The sequence below is a fragment of the Sinohyriopsis cumingii genome, chromosome 8 (genome assembly GCF_028554795.1).
Source record: "Sinohyriopsis cumingii isolate HCF-2022 chromosome 8, ASM2855479v2, whole genome shotgun sequence".
NCBI classification, from domain to species: Eukaryota; Metazoa; Mollusca; class Bivalvia; order Unionida; family Unionidae; genus Sinohyriopsis; species Sinohyriopsis cumingii.
In genome coordinates, this window is record NC_142968.1 from 120,892,084 (window position 1) to 120,906,239 (window position 14,156).

Consider the following 14,156-nt stretch of genomic DNA (forward strand, 5'->3'; position numbering starts at 1 on the left):
GATTGGGCACATTCTTATGGCCTATTCAAAAGTAGATTTAGTCAGTACTTTGATTGGGCACATTCTTATGGCCTATTCAAAAATAGATTTAGTCAGTACTTTGATTGGGCACATTTTTATGGCCTATTCAAAAATAGATTTAGTCAGTACCTTGATTGGGCACATTCTTATGGCCTATTCAAAAGTAGATTTAGTCGGAAGTGCCAATAGTCTAAATCCTAATACCCAATGCATGCAATTTTGCCTAACGGGTGGATATGTGTTGTATAGACAAATATCACGTAAAGTACTAATGGGTTTAACGTTATATATTATTAACTTAGAAAAGCTGTCATTTAAATGTCCAGAACCAGTCTTGTGGGGAATATGTATTTATCAAAGCTAAATTAGGCAACTACAGTGTTGTATTTTACGCGCAATATATCACAGTATTACGATAGTTTGAAACTATTGCATTGTAATTATCTTGTTGCAAGAACAATAAGCAAGATGCAACGAGCATTACATTTTTCAAATACTTTTGGCCTTACGTGGCAAACATCATGATGCCAGGTAATGGGACTGCAATACTGGTCTTCTTCCTGTCAACTCGGTCCTTGACCGATCGTCATATTACACACAAACATGTAACCCTATGGCTATCAAACTTTCGATATTGAAAGTACAGTTGTGTTTGGTACTGAAAATAGCAAAGAGAATTACAAAGCATTGCTGAAATAAATACTTTGAAATGACTTATACGCTTGTTTACATTTAACTTTATTCATGTCAACTTTCACAACAAGTACATCGTTCAGTATTAATCCGCCAAAGGTTATATCTTCGGATATCATCAGTGTTTCATTCTTAATACCCATTTGCAGATAATGAAAAGTACTTGTCATTATGTACTTATTATAAATAAACATTATATGCATGCATGCTTAGGGTTAATAATGAATTTCATTTCAAGTATGAGAATTATTTACGTTGTGGTACGTGTTTCCAATAGTGTGCGAGAAGGCACTTCCCGCAGACCAAGAGTAAGAATGAAAAGCCAAATTTGAAGAAAACTACAAACTGATCAGGTAAGGCATATGAGCAGCTGCATACTTTACAAGATGGAATTCGTATAGTTCTAGTAGATGTAACCATTGTCACTAATCGCGAAGTATGACGCAATATGCATAATGACGATGACTATGATATGTGTATATCCATGAGCTTTTCCACGTTGGATTCTACGGTTTGTCGAAAATTCCGCGTATAGAGAAAGAATTGGCGCATGTGTGTAGAATTAGTTATGTACACGTTAGTTGTGATTTAGTTACATTTTCTGTATTCGTGATAACTAATTATTTATATTGTTTTGTGTATGATATCTGAACACTGGATAATTTAGTTTGTATCGTTGTACAGTGTAGTCATTTGCAACGACATGGGCGCTTTAGAAACCAAGATACAAGGAGGCAGTTAAATGTGGCTGGCAGTCTACATAAAGGGAAAATATTATACAAAAGTCTTAGATTTCGTACATTTTGTCTTCAACCCATTATTATGATACTAAGAAAGTGGTTAGAGATTACAACTGAACTACAAAGGAGAAGTAACAAAACTTTTATTCTGGAAAAATGTATTGCAAAACTTAATTCCCGACTACAGCCCCCACCCCCCAACCTCCATAGGTAACAGAGTTCTGCTTGTGGATATCACATTGCTACTAATTTTATTTATTTATTTATTTATTTATTTATTTAGTATTGGCTAGTATAGACCAATGTCGATACACGAGCAGCTTCTATCTATCTATCGATCTATATGTGTGTGTGTGTGTGTGTGTGTGTTTTGAGTACTATAAATATGACAGGTTCTTCTGAATGAAATATATTCTAATATATAGTACAAGGATGAAATATTATGTAATAAATCTGCACTATATGTAACAATGGTGCCTACCTGTGTTGGGTATTTTCGGATATGTTGCTCCAGTACTGTCTTAAACCTTGCTTCCATATGCTGGATTGAATATATCTTCGGCCTTTGTCGCCCGTGTGTCAGACAAATACATATTTGTTTTATAACGTTTGAATATATGTATATTACATAGTCCCAAGACCTAATTTTCAAGGCGATTCTTGAAGACGTTTCCACCCCTAAAGGACACAGTGAGAACGACGTTTAACTACAGTGTACGTGGCTATACGTATAAGTTTTACGCTTGTGTAATGTTACCTGAAAATTCATGAAATCCAACGTAGTGCCGTATTTTCCATCGTGGGTTCGATCCCCGGCTGAGTCATACCAAAGACTTACAAAAATGGTACTAACAGCTGCCTCGCTGGCGCTCAGCCTTAAGAGGTTAGTGTTAGGACTGGTCGGCCTGGTGTCAGGATAATGTGACATCATGCTACATGTCTGCGGCATGATGCCCCAGTGCTAGACATCACTATAAACTGTCACACTGCAGACATCGTAGCGATATGACTGAAAAATTGTTAAAGCTACGTTAAAAATCCAAATCACATCACATCACATCCATCTTATGCACATTCGTTACCTCTACGAATATGTTGTCTTTGTTCTCTAGCAAGTGTTTTGAATTCGTGTACTCGAGCAACGCCACCAGTGCAAGGAAAAAGTAAGAATTAGGGCTGTCATAGATGACAAGGCGATCCCGCAGTGGGGTTCTGGTGATATGGGAACCGTGGAGGGCAGTGATTAAATAAGCTAAATAATTAGGAAGAATTAGTAAATTTGCACAGATCTTTTATCTTGATGTCAAAACTAAGACTGTTTTAGCATTATTTTAACCAGTCACATGATCCGTAGTTTTCATTGATTTGTGAAACATTTAAGCAACTTATACTCTTCTCTACATTAAGTCTCTGTAATCCCAATCCATAAGGTAAACACGAAGAATGAAACAACATAAACGAGTTTTATGAGTCGCTAACACAGCTCTTAGCAACAGAAGAATTGGTTTGTGCTAAGTAATCGATACGTCACTCTTTTGTAACTAGTTATGTCAATATTCATGCCCACATGGAATGAATAGAGAAGATACGACTAAGGTTAAATGCCAACAATACTGACCCAAATGCATACGAACTACACTGTTACGCACAAGACTTCATGCCATATATGCACCTACTTCGGTAAGGACTGTACGTCGTCTTCAGCGCTACATAAGCTGGAAAAGAAGTGCAAACAAATTTAGTGTATCAATCACTGTACTTATGAGTTACTGTGTTTCATTTTTATATGAGAGTACCACGTGGCCTTAAAAGTGACAGGAACGGATACTAGCACAAGCTAGCCAGAATCGTACATCATGTCTGAGGATTTTTTATACAGTGTCAACGTAACTACAGCGTTTCTTTTCTTCTTGGTTTTTCTGTCGGTATATTACATAACCAAATTACCAACTGATATTCCACCATTCCCAAAGCCCGTGCTCCCGATATTTGGTAACCTTCTTTCTCTTGTTAACAAGGATGTTCTCGAGTGTCTACGGAAACTTCGGAACGAATATGGAGACATATATAGTTTCTATATGGGCAGTCAACTGATGATCGTAATCAATGGCTATAGCGCTATCAAGGAAGCTCTTGTTCAGAATGGTCGCTTTTTTTCAGACAGGCCAAGAAACTTCCTGTCAGAGACGCTGAACGAAAACAGTGGAATTATATTCATTTCTGGAGAAAAGTGGAAGGAGCACCGCCGATTTGCTGTGAACGCGTTGCAGGAGTTTGGTTTTGGGCGCTCGTCATTCGAACAGAATATACTGGAGGAAGCTCATGAATTGTTAAATATCTTTGAAGAACAAAATGGCCAACCATTCCAACCTAAGGGCATAGTAAATACATGCGTTTCCAACATTATCTCACAGATAGCATTTGGAAAAAGATTCAAGCATACAGACGCCAACTTCAGAGAATTTCTGGATAAAATGGATCAAGCAGGAACACTTCTTGGTAATGCAAGTGTTCTGGTGAATTGTTTTCCTTTACTTCAGTATCTGCCTGGGGATCCTTTAAAAATGAGATACGTTAAAGAAATCTCAACAGAATTTAAGAGGTGGTTTAAATATATAATTGAAGATCATAAGAGCACTTTCGAGGAAGGGTTTGCGCGCGACTTCACTGACCTCTATATCTCCGAGGCTCGCAAAAGGAAACAAAAAGAGGGCGAACTTTCCACTTTTACTGACTTGCAATTATACATTTCGATCGGTAATTTGTTCGGTGCTGGGAGCGAAACAACGGCGACGAGTATAAGATGGATATTACTACATTTTCTTCACTTTCCAGAGATTCAGAAGAAGTGCTTCGAGGAGATAGATCAAGTAGTTGGAAGAGAAAGATTGCCCCAATTAATTGATAAAGAACATCTCTCATACTTGGAGGCCACCATAATGGAAACATTGAGGGTCTACCCCGTTGCTCCCCTTGCAGTGCCCCACGCCGTATCGAAAGAAATCCTATTTCGGGGATACCGTATTCCTGTAGGAACAACAATCCTTATAAACCTTGATTCTGTACTTCGGGATTCTTCAACCTTTAAAGATCCAGACATTTTCCGACCAGAAAGGTATTTAGATGCAGATGGTCACATAACAAAGCCTGAGGAACACATTCCATTCTCCATCGGAAGGCGTGTGTGCCTCGGAGAAAGTGTAGCTCGTATGGAGTTATTTCTTCTCCTAGCCGCACTAATTCAAAGGTTCGAATTTCTTCCGGTTGAGGGCGAGTCACTTCCGGAACGGAAAGGAATTCTGGGAATATCCTACTCTCCAGTGCCCTTCCTGATCAGAGCCGTGAGACGAAGCTAACTGCATGCGTCAACTTGAGGAGCAAGCAGTCAAATAGAATCGCGAAAATATTCCATTACTTTTCCATTTTCCATTTTTTTTCTGTAGAGATGATACGAAGATGACGGCAATAAATGTGAATCAAGCAAGCAGTTCGACTTTCGGATATTACCAATGCATACGCAGAAGTTTAAGAAGTCGAGAGAAAATCAAGGGTTATGAGTTAGGTCAATCATAAATAGACCAACCTTTCCTATTTACGTTGAAGTGTTCAATAATGTGTTTATTACCTGCCCTGTCATTATATCAGCCACGTCCTATGGCAAAATTTACAGCTTCTTTCCTGAGACTCCATCCCCATGCCAGCTACATCACACAGTTAAATCCCCGAATGATTTAAGGTCATTTATTGTTTGTTTTGCAGGATGGCAGCGGCTAAAGCTGTCAAATCTGGGATTAACAACATAAGAACACAACGCCAGATTCCAATGTCTCCATATGCAGTATTTATCCCCGGACGTTGGACCTGTGTTTGTGGCAATTATCTTCAAATGTTATGAGAAAAGATATTTGTGAATTTTACAGTCTTCGTTTTTGCAGTATAATGGAGTTTCCTTTTCTAAAAGTGGAACTTGCGATTGACATTCAGTAGATACTGCGTTTTTCAGAAATTTATTTTTCTTTGCGTGGCATTTACAGCTAGTTCTTAGGGATTACAATAAAGTTACTTTTTTATTATTCTGTATTTAACGACATTTTTCAGCTCATGATAGCTATATATGGCGGCCAGTATAACTGGTGGAGGAAGAACCCAGTAGGAACCTACGACCGAAGGGAAGCTACTGACAAACTTTCTCACATACCCACTTTGGCCGAGCCCGAGACTCGCACCCACGCGTACATAAGATGACGGTGATCGGTAAAGGCGAGCGCTTAGACCATTCGGCCTTCCGGGACCCTATAATAATATAAAGTATCAACAATAATTGCGATGTGTGCATACAATTTCGTACATACATGGTAATTCAAGTAAAATCTTAGGTCATGGTCGTACAATTATCATTATGCATTTGATTGGTTCCGACGCTCCGTGTTTCTGTACTTGTTATTTACTTTTTACATCTAAATGAAGTAATTAGCGTTCACAATCTGTTGAACTGACTTTTTCGCAGCAAAATGATCCTGCAAGTGAATTTTTTTCGAGGTCGATATCATTGACTATCCCCAATGTGACATGGAGGTTTTCCTTATATTAGAGGTCTTGATATAATTGACTATTCCCAATGTGACATAGAGGTTTTCCTTATATTAGAGGTCTTGATATAATTGACTATCCCCAATGTGACTGGAGGTTTATCTTATATTAGAGGTATTGATATAATTGAATATTCCCAATGTGACATGGAAGTTTTTCTTATATTAGAGGTGTTGATATAATTGACTATTCCCAATGTGATATGTAGGTTTTTCTTATATTAGAGGTGTTGATATAACTGACTATTCCCAATGTGACATGGAGGTTTTTCTTATTTTAGAGGTTTTGATATATTGACTATTCCAAATGTGACTTGGGTTTCTTTATATTAGAGGTTTTGATATAACTGACTATTCCCAATGTGACATGGAGGTTTTTCTTACATGAGAGGTGTTGATAAAATTGACTATTCCCAATGCAAATACAGTGTTTCTTAAGGGTCATTTTAATTAACACCAATTTTTTACGAACTGAAATTAACTTCTGGTTTCCAACCTTGTCAAAATCTTATTGTTTTTGTTATATATATTTTATTTCCTAATGTGGTTGTGTTTAGATATAAAAAGTTTACCAAAATGTTAAATGTTTATTTCGTGGTGGACTCTCTTTTATTGTGTAATTTCGTTTCGTGATACATCCGGCAATTCCGTGGCATTTTGTATATTCTGATTTCATTTATTTCTTTGGTTTTATATGACTTTTACATTCAAGTTAAGTCACAGGCTGATTTGACGGTTCGGACTTTACTTTATAAGTTTCAATTTTTTTTTCTCCAAAGGTTAGGTAGAGCTCTTTTACCATATTAATTTTATTTTTAAAACGGCCATTCCAAAACCAATCTAAGGCGATTTATTTATTTTGTTAAATTTTAGTAAAGTGTATATTATTTTAGTATTAATGGATTATAAAATATCTTTTGCTGGGATCTATTGATGTAATGAGACGGAGACTTTGATTAACAGTCAGTACTAAAAATGGTCTTGTAAATGTATGGACATATGCAAGAAACCTGCTTTAGGAAAGCATTGTGTATATTTTCTGCAGATAAATTAGTGCATTTTTTCATATTCTTGTAGCATTTACCTGGTGACTGACGCATACATTTCAAGTCTGAGTACAGGCTAAACAATTTTATTTGTATTCTCAGTATTTTGATTGGATTTAATGAGTACTGCCGAAAATCCTTGTTTTAAAACTGGTAATCCAGGATAAAACTTAGCAATACATAACTGTCAATCAATTTGGCTTTGTAAATAGGTAATGAAAGAGAAAACATTGAAATCCATAGGTACTCAAGTCAAGTAAATCTGCTGGGGCAGTGTGTTGGTGGTCGGATTTCGCTTTTATGCCGGAATCTCAGTACATTATGCATGTGTAGATTTCTCAAATGCATCTACTGAGATAAAAAGTAATTATTATTATTATTATTACAAACACCATATTTTAGTTATTTTAGGTTAATTTGGGACATTAATTTTCTAAACAATATTTATATCTTCTTCAATTTTGTTCCTAAATATAATATGCTCTTTTTTCTTTGCTTAAATTTACGTTCAAAATTTGAAATTGTGTTAATTATATACATACTTTTATATATTTATGCACTGTATAATTCTTCCTAATTTCGAAATAAAGAATTTTATAGCCATCAACCCATTTCGTATTTCATTCCATTTTGTGTACTCTACTAGCCTCTTTCCGACTCATTAACGAATTATGATAGATACAGGGTCAGCAGGACATAGACAATTAAGTGTACTCGTTCAAACCAGAATTCCAATATAAAAAGCAGATCTTTAAATATACAAATATTATGCAACTTTAAGACTGCTATTCTGTTGTGTTTTTATTTCTTTTCTTCGATGTGAAGGGGCTAAATGTGGCCAGCCTTTGTAGCTTCGATTTTCTTCCTTTACTGCTTTCCCGTATCTTCTCTCTCTCTCTCTCTCTCTCTCTCTCTCTCTCAAACAAAAAGAAATAAGCCAGTGTAGAACAAATGGATGGAGTTCACAAGGTAGTCAGACAGAGTGACCAAAATCACACCATGACGTTCATACAGTAGTCAGAGTGACTGAATCACACCATGAAGGTCATACAGTAGTCAGAGTGACTGAATCACACCATGAAGTTCATACAATAGTAAGAGTGACCGAATCACACCATGAAGTTCATACAATAGTCAGAGTGACTGAATCACACCATGAAGTTCATACAGTAGTCAGAGTGACTGAATCACACCATGAAGTTCATACAATAGTAAGAGTGACTGAATCACACCATGAAGTTCATACAGTAGTCAGAGTGACTGAATCACACCATGAAGTTCATACAGTAGTCAGAGTGACTGAATCACACCATGAAGTTCATACAGTAGTCAGAGTGACTGAATCACATCATGAAGTTCATACAGTAGTCAGAGTGACCGAATCACACCTTGAAGTTCATACAATAGTCAGAGTGACTGAATCACACCATGAAGTTCATACAATAGTCAGAGTGACTGAATCACACCATGAAGTTCATACAGTAGTCAGAGTGACCGAATCACACCATGAAGTTCATACAGTAGTCAGAGAGACTGAATCACACCATGAAGTTCATACAATAGTCAGAGTGACTGAATCACACCATGAAGTTCATACAGTAGTCAGAGAGACTGGAATGGAAGTACTCATTCGAAATGTCAAGACTAATCACGTACTCCCCTAAAAGACGAAAGTGCGTGCCATCATTATCTTGAAAAGGGGGGTGGGAATGGTTCATCCTGCTTAGATCGATCACCTGAAATTGGAGTCTTAACCAGAAATGATCTAGAGTAGAAACCATGTGTATGCACATTTCACATTTTCTCCACCGCTCTTTTCAAGCAAAGGTAAATTTTCTTCTGTAAAACATCGCCTGGTAGTTCCGTTATGTCCTTCCTCCGCGGCCTTAAAGCGTTTGCACTTCTTGCACTTGGTTGCAGTCTAAGTAATGAATAAGAGAAATAAAACTATATCATGCAAGAATATATATATATATATATATATATATATATATATATATATATATATATATATATATATATATATATATATATATATATATATAATACATGTAAACCGTGTTGTCCCAACGACTTTACGACTTTTAAATGTAATAATTGACAGACACAACACCCTAAACATTTGATCAGTGAAAATGCATATTATTGATCGAAATTACGCTTGACAATAACAAAAGGTTCGACAATGGACAAAAATATGAATAAATTCACCAGAATTCACAAAAATGGTGTATGCATTAGATAATACATTTTGACTTACTATACCACTGAAATGAAAAAGTGGATGGTTGAATCAAAATGCGGATAAACTGGATTCCTGACATTTCATCTTTACAGCGTTATGGTAAACTGAAAACTGGTTACATATGGGTAATACGGTAGCTGCGAAGAGGAAGACAGGGGAGATAACTTGTAAGGGATTTGGTCACTCTGGGTACTGTATGAAATTCATGGTGTGATTTTAGTCAACCTGACCATTGTATGAACTTCATGGTGTAAATTTTGTCACTGACTACTGTATGAACTTCATGGTGTAAATTTTGTCACTCTGACTACTGTATGAACTTCATGGTGTAACTTTAGTCAACCTGTCCGCTGTATGAACTTGATGGTGTGACTTTAGTCAACCTGTCCACTGTATGAATTTCATGGGGTAAATTTTGTCAACCTGTCCACTGTATGAACTTGATGGTTGACTTTACTCAACCTGTCTACTGTATGAACTTCACGGTGTAAAGTTTGTCACTCTGACTACTGTATGAACTTCATGGTGTAATTTTAGTCAACCTGCCTACTGTATAAACTTTATGGTGTAAATTTGGTCACTCTGACTACTGTATGAATTTAATGGTGTGATTTTGGTGACTCTGACTACTGTATGAACTTCATGGTGTGACTCAGTCACTCTGCCTACTGTATGAACTTCATGGTGTAATTTTAGTCAACCTGCCTACTGTATAAACTTTATGGTGTAAATTTGGTCATTCTGACTAATGTATGAATTTAATGGTGTGATTTTGGTCACTCTGACTACTGTATAAACTTCATGGTGTGACTTAGTCACTCTGCCTACTGTATGAACTTCATGGTGTGATTTTGGTCACTCTGACCACTGTATGAACTTCATGGTGTGGTTTTAGTCAACCTGTCTACTGTATAAACTTTTTGATGTGATTGTAGTCAACGTGTCTACTGGTGGGATTTCGGTTACTCTGACTACTGTACGAACTTCATGGTGTGGTTCAACCTGTCTACTGTATGAACTTCATGGTGCGATTTTAGTCAACCTGTTTCCTGTATGAACTTTATGGTGTGATTTTGGTCACTTTGACTACTGTATGAACTTCATGGTGTGATTTTGCTCATTCTGACTACTGTATGAACTTCATGGTGTGATTTTGGTCACTCTGACTACTGTATGAACTTCATGGTGTGACTTTAGTCACTCTGTCAGACTACCTTATGAACTCCATCCATTTGCTGTACACTGGCTTATTTCGTTTTGAGAGAGAGAGAGAGAGAGAGAGAGAAGATACGGGAAAGCAGTAAAGGAAGAAAATCGAAGCTACAAAGGCTGGCCACATTTAGCCCCTTCACATCGAAGAAAAGAAACAAAAACACAACAGAATAGCAGTCTTAAAGTTGCATAATATTTATATATTTAAAGATCTGCTTTTTATATTGGAATTCTGGTTTGAAGGAGTACACTTAGTTGTCTATGTTCTGCTGACCATGTTCTGACTTACGATTCATACATCATCACGCAAGTATCTTAACTTCGCATATTAGGGGGTAGTGTACCATTTCCACACTTTCACGTCTAGCCCTAATCTAAGCCGTACTAAGAGTTCTTAATAGCCGCAGCTTAGATGGAGACGTCTCTAGACGACACACAAAAATAATGTTCGGTAAGTTTGAATGATGATTCACGACACGAATAACCTTGCTTCCTTCATTATTTGGTGGATAATCAATTCAGAGAAGTCAGACCTTATTTCTCAATATCTTGTCTATCTAATTATGGAACCCTTTGTCTATACCAACTTGGCATCTTCCTCCCAAACGCGTTTAGAGTATCGTTCAGGCATGGGAGAAGGCATCAGTCAAGACGTTGACGTTGGACCTTTAAATAGACGTGAGACCACTGCGTATTCCATTTCAAGATCTCCTCAGCGAAGAGGGCCTCGATCCTGGGTGATATACTTAGAAACATTAACTATGGTTTTGGTTTATGAAATGAACATCCCTATTTCTAATCAAGGTAGAGAAGTCGGACCTTATCCCTATTCAACATTTTGTCCATCAATATTTGTGGAAATTTTCAAACATAATAACTTGGAATATTCCTCCCAAACGGTCCGAAAGTATAGCACATAGCATTAAACAAGACGTTGCTTCGGCAAGGAAGTTATCACAGCGCTTCGGCATATTTAATGTGGCAGTGGACCTCTTACAATGCCAGTTTATCTAGTTGGGGTTCACGCTTACTACTGGACATAAGACGGTTAGTGACACATGGATGCTTCAAGAGAAGGCAGCTCACATCAACCTCAACCTCTTGGAAATGAAATCATTCATTAATGCCTTCCACACCTGCGAGAAAAGTATCCATGGAAACATAGTCTTAATAATGTCGGTCAGATCGGTTATTGTGCAGTACCTCTGTAAAAAGAGGCGCATAATCGCCAAACCTTTGCCTCGTTGTATAGCAATACCCTCATAACTACTCCCGATATCAAGTGATATTCAAGTCCGAGACATTCCTGGACGGCTCAATATTCTGGCCTACTCATCATGAAGGAGAGGATATCTGATTCATACAGAGTGGTCCGTCCATGCACCTTCAATCAGGTATGTGCCCTATGGGACGTCTGATACACTACTTTTACTCATGGCCCCAGATGTATGGACCGTCAATACTGTTTCAGTCAACTGGGAGGTAATATAGGCATACACCTTCCTGCATCAGTTTGACTATGAAGATATTAACAGACGAGGGGAACAGGCTGCGAATAGTTCTGATTGCTTCCCTATGATCAAACATCTTGGATCAACGATCTGCTCGAGTTATGACGGACGCACCCAAACAAGTCAAAGCGATCTCCACTCTCCTCAAGCAATTAAGATCGCAACTATTCCATTCATGCAAGGCTCCATTCATGTTTGTCTTGATCGAAAAGGAGTTTGAAGCTTATATCCTAGAGAAGATTGCAACGCTTTAGATCCTCCAAATTGAAAACATTCGAGCGGATATTGTGTGCTGTCAGTGACTGATGTCACGTCCATGACGTCACACTAATCACAGCATCCATTCCCTGACGGCAAACGTCCTTATATTTCTGCATGAAGACAAAAAGTAGCCCCTATCACAACCCACGATCTCAGACACGTTGGGACTTCAGAGAAGACACGATGTCGGCCACAACAAGGAAATCTCCGACTTTGCGATCTAATTTCGACATGGGCTTTGACATGGCCAAACACGTCTAACTTTGAACCCATGTCCCCGACTGTACTGCAGCAGCTATCATGCAAGACATGTAAATGATGATAACGATAGCTTCAACAAGCAGAGTGAGTGAGCTATATACGATATCTGTATTCTGGTTCCTTTTTCCGATCTACATTTGGTTTCGTTCTGATATTTCAGTTGTTCAGTCATTCTAATGACACACAACATAGTTTCATTCCTAAGACCTGGTTACAATCGCTGGTCAACTTAACGATCTGTTGAGATAAGCAAAGTTGCCGTACATGCTCCATATACTACCTGAGATGAACGGACAATATCCGCATCAACTGCAAAAGCTATTCCTACCTCTGAAGGCAGGATGGCAAGATATACCAACATATGAAATGGCCGCTTGGCTAAAGGGGGTTATTAAATCAGCATACTCGGAACTCTCACAGGATCAGGTGCAACTAATGAAGATTTCAATAAACGAAATAAGAGCGACTTTTATGAGCCTAGCATTGAACTAACTCCACAATTTAGGATATTGCCCAGTAAGCTCACTGGCACCCCCAGTCAACCTTCTCAAGCTCTCATTTTCGTGACATAGTCTCGCTAATGATAGAATTGAATATGGTTGGGCTTATCGTACCTGCACACACATAGAGACAGAGAGAGAGAGAGAGAGAGACTGAGCATGGCCATTCATGAAAGATGAACCTTATAACTAGCCATTAATTTTATTCATTCCCTGGAATCGATTTGGAATCTTAGAATGGTGAGACAATAGTTATTTATAGGTCTCTCTCTCTCTCTCTCTCTCACACACACACACAAATACACACACACACACACACACACACACACACACACACACATATATATATATATATATATATATATATATATATATATATATATATATATATATATATATATATATATATATATATATATATATATATGTGTGTGTGTGTGTGTGTGTGTGTGTGTATGTATGTATGCATAAACATTGTTCGCGTCTTTCATGAAGAACTGGATCGGGCGAGAGCAGAGAGTAATCCCGAATGTTTACAAGATCAAGTAAATATGATCGGAAAATCGTAATTTACAAAAACAATTGCTTTCTCCAAAGATGAGTAACAGAGAGGAAAACAAGCACTCAATGTCAAAATAGCAAAAACTGATTTAGGCAGGATATATGTACAAATTTAAGATTACTTGAGTTTCTTTCTACTAAAAATCTCACACATCAGAAAATAAATCACACACACACACACACACACACACACACACACACACACACACATATATATATATATATATATATATATATATATATATATATATATATATATATATATATATATATATATATATATATATATATATAATACACATATTTCTTAAGTCTACATTGTCTTTTTATCTCCATAGCATGCGTAGACTATGGGCATATCTAACTGATTAGTAGAGTCTCGTTTATTATGTATAGTTTTAACGTAGTTTGTATCCTTTTACTCCTTGGGCAAAGACACGTGGCTCTTGTTGCTTCGGCACGAAATATTCTCTAATGTATTTATGAGCTTTTAATCACCAAGTAACCAATGAACCA

At 37.3% G+C, this 14,156-nt stretch overlaps 1 pseudogene; it reads left to right on the forward strand.

Moving 5' to 3' along the window:
- Positions 1–2,962: 2,962 nt before the first annotated feature.
- Positions 2,963–7,649, forward strand: LOC149794526 (cytochrome P450 2U1 pseudogene; annotated as a pseudogene).
- Positions 7,650–14,156: the final 6,507 nt, after the last annotated feature.